The 3,365-nt window shown below is 43.0% G+C and overlaps 1 pseudogene; it reads right to left on the bottom strand.

Annotated features, from left to right (window-relative positions):
- Window positions 1-949: 949 nt before the first annotated feature.
- On the bottom strand, window positions 950-1,297 carry LOC126491151 (60S ribosomal protein L34-like; annotated as a pseudogene).
- Window positions 1,298-3,365: the final 2,068 nt, after the last annotated feature.

Raw genomic sequence — 3,365 nt, forward strand, 5'->3', positions numbered from 1 at the left:
GCCTGGTGACCTTTGTGCTGTACGTATGACCAAGACCACACTTCCTCCAGACCCTTAAAATGTCACATGTAGTCAATCTATAGACTCCATCTTTATGGAAGAGGTCATACGTACAACAAGTTTCACTGCATGTTTTAACATTTATTGTGTACACCAGACTAACCTAGTTATCACCAGGAAACATTTTTCCAAATGGTGCAGTAATTAATTATGCCTAAAATGAACAGCCTACGGGCGGTGGTGGCGCACGCCTTTAATCCCAGCACTCGGGAGGCAGAGGCAGGCGGATATCTGTGAGTTCGAGGCCAGCCTGGTCTACAAGAGCTAGTTCCAGGACAGGCTCCAAAACCAGAGAAACCCTGTCTCGAAAAACCAAAAAAATTAAAAAATAAAAATAAAATAAACAGCCTAGCGTCAAAGTATAGACCAATACCAGCTACCAAATCGGGTTAAGCCGGACTTTCTTCTGGCTCCATATGGACTGACCCTCTCCTGGTCTCAGTGGCTGCAGAGAGCCCTCATATATGTAGAACATAAACACACACTTGTGTGTGTGTGTGACTTGACAGTAGAAAGGGGATTATCTGTGAGAAAGAAAGGATCCAGCAGGAGAGAAGAGGAGTAAGGGAAGGGTAGGGGAGGTGCAAACATGAGCAAGTATACTAATAGGTGTATGAAAATGTCATTACGAAACTCTTATTTTCTTTGTTAAGTTGTTGTTATTTTATGTGTATGAGTGTTTCATCTGCATGTATGTCTATGCACCCACGCATACCTGTTGCCCGTAGAGATTAGAAGGGGATATCAGGTCCCCTGAAACTGGAGTTATTGATGGTTATAAGCTACCATGTGGTGTGGGGAATTGAACCCAGGTCCTTTGGAAGAGCAGCCAGTGACCTTAATCACTGAGCCATCTCTCCAGCTCTGAAACCTATTATATTTTTTTTATTAAAAAAAGCCGCACATTTATTTCGCTTTCTGACTCTGCGCTTGTGCCTTCAACACTTTCACAACAATTTTCTGCTCCTCAATAAGGAAAGCCCGCTTGATCCTGTCACGGACACACTCGGCACACATGGAGCCACCATAGGCCCGGCTGACATGCTTCTTTGTCTTCGACAATCTCATGAGGACCTCGGAGTCGGCCTGGGCACACACCGCACGCTGATTTAGGTGCTTTTCCAACCTTCTTGATGTAAAGGTAAACAATCCTGTTGCCAGGGGTTCGAGACAGCCTACTTTTGTTGGAGGCTGTGTTGTAGGAGAGCCTACGACGGCATGTCAAACGCTGGACCATTCTGAGTGCCTCTAAGCACCATCCCCGGAAGAGGAACCTATTTTTTTTTTTTTACATTAACTAAAAATTTTAAATTGTTGCTGTTGTTTTGAGGCAGGATTTCAATACGGACCCTGAAATTTGTTGTGAAGCCCAGGTTGAACTCAAATTTGTGGCGATTCTCTTGCCACACCCTTGAAAGTACAGAAACTGTGCATTCCCAATATCATGCTAGAAAGAAAAAAGAAGACACAGGCATTGCACACGCGAGGCACACGCTCTACCACGGAGCTACATTCCCAGCCCTAAAATTGTTTTCTTTAAAAAATTTATCTTTCTGGAGCTTACATCTTTGCAGGGTGAGACAGAGTAGCATAAACAAATGAGAGGTGCGCATATCAACTTCAATGCATCTTATCATCCCAGTCCTGTGAATAAGAGGGATGTGATGTACATGCCTAGCACATGAGAGGCTGACACAGGATAATCATGTATTCAGTTCCTTTCTGGACTACAACAGAGAGACACCAGAACAAGAATAAAACCAACAATGTTGTTAAAAGTATATAGAAAACATACAACAGTAAATCCATAATGAATAGTTTTTTTAAAAAAAAGATTTATTATGTACACAGTGCTCTGCTTGCATGTCCACCTGAATTCCAGAAGAGGGCGCCAGACCACATTAGAGATGGTTGTGAGCCACCCCGCGGTCGCCAGGGGAATGGAACTGAGGACCACTGGAAGAGCAGCCAGGGTTCTCCTATGAGCTCTCTCTCAAGTCCCATAACATACAGATTTAAACATGCTTGCAAAATAACATTCTTTATCTTAACAGATAAAGTAACAGACATTACTAGAAGGGGAAGTACTGAGCCAACAACTCTCTGAAAGAAAGAGGAAGGAATTTGATTCGTAACATTTGCAGATATTCACAACATAAATCTCCTGTTATGGCTGAGTCCAAACGATTTAGTGTTTAATAACCAGCCGGGTGGTGGCAAACGGGTAGGTTTAGTCCCAGCACTTGGAAGAGAGAGGTAGGGGGGGAATCTCTGTGAATTCAAGGACAGTCTAGTCTACTAAGTGAGTTTCAGGACAGCTGGGGCTGTTACACAGAGAAACCCCTTCTCAGAAAAACAAACAAAAAGTTTTCCCAGGTTAGAGCCCCTGGCAGAAGTGGCTGAGGTGGCGGCAGGAGAAAAAAATGATCTTTTGTTTTCCTTGTGACAAGAGAAGCAGGATCAACAAAGATACATTTAAGGAAGAAAAGTTTCAAAATGTAAAGAAAGAAAAGTCAAATAGGTACCTAGAGAAGACAGTAAGTTAGAGAAATATAGGTCTGGGGATATAGACTCACTGTAGAGTGCTCACGGCTCACTGTAGAGTGCTCACCTAACCAGGGTTTCTAGTTCAGTGATGAAACATCACTAAAGAGCAAGCTGGGGAGGAAAGGGTTCATTTGATTTGCACACTGTAGTCCATCATTGAAGGAAGTCCGGACAGGAACTCAAACAGGAGCTGATGCAGAGGCCATGGATGGGTACTGATTGCTGGCTTGCTTCCCACGACTTGCGCAGCCTGCTTTCTTATGGAACCCAGGACCACCAGCCCAACCCCACCCACAATGGGCTGGGACCTCCCACATCAAACGTTAATTAAGAAAAAGCCCTGCAGCTGGATTTTATGGAGGGATTTTCTTTCCTGTGTTCACTGATGTTTAGCCTACATGTATGCCTGTGTGAGGATGTCAGATCCCCTGAAACTGGAGTTACAGACAGATATGAGCTGCTATGTGGGTACAGGAATAGAACCAAGAATTTCTGGAAGAGCAGCTAGTGCTCTTAACCACTGACTCTCCAGCCCCATGGAGGCATTTTCTTAATTAAGGTTCCCTCCTCCCAGATGACATTAGTTTCTGACGGGTTAACATAAAATTATCAAGCACACCTAGAATGTACAAGGCCGTAGGTTCATTCCTTAACACTATAGAATATGTAATTAAATAAAAATTATTTTAATTAAAAAATTAAATAAAAATAAATTGAAAAGGATGAGGAATTTCTAAATTCTGATGAAGAAGAACAAA

This window comes from Alexandromys fortis, unplaced genomic scaffold (assembly GCF_014885135.2).
Source record: "Alexandromys fortis isolate MF-2015 unplaced genomic scaffold, M_Fortis_MF-2015_v1.1 scaffold_245, whole genome shotgun sequence".
NCBI lineage: Eukaryota > Metazoa > Chordata > Mammalia > Rodentia > Cricetidae > Alexandromys > Alexandromys fortis.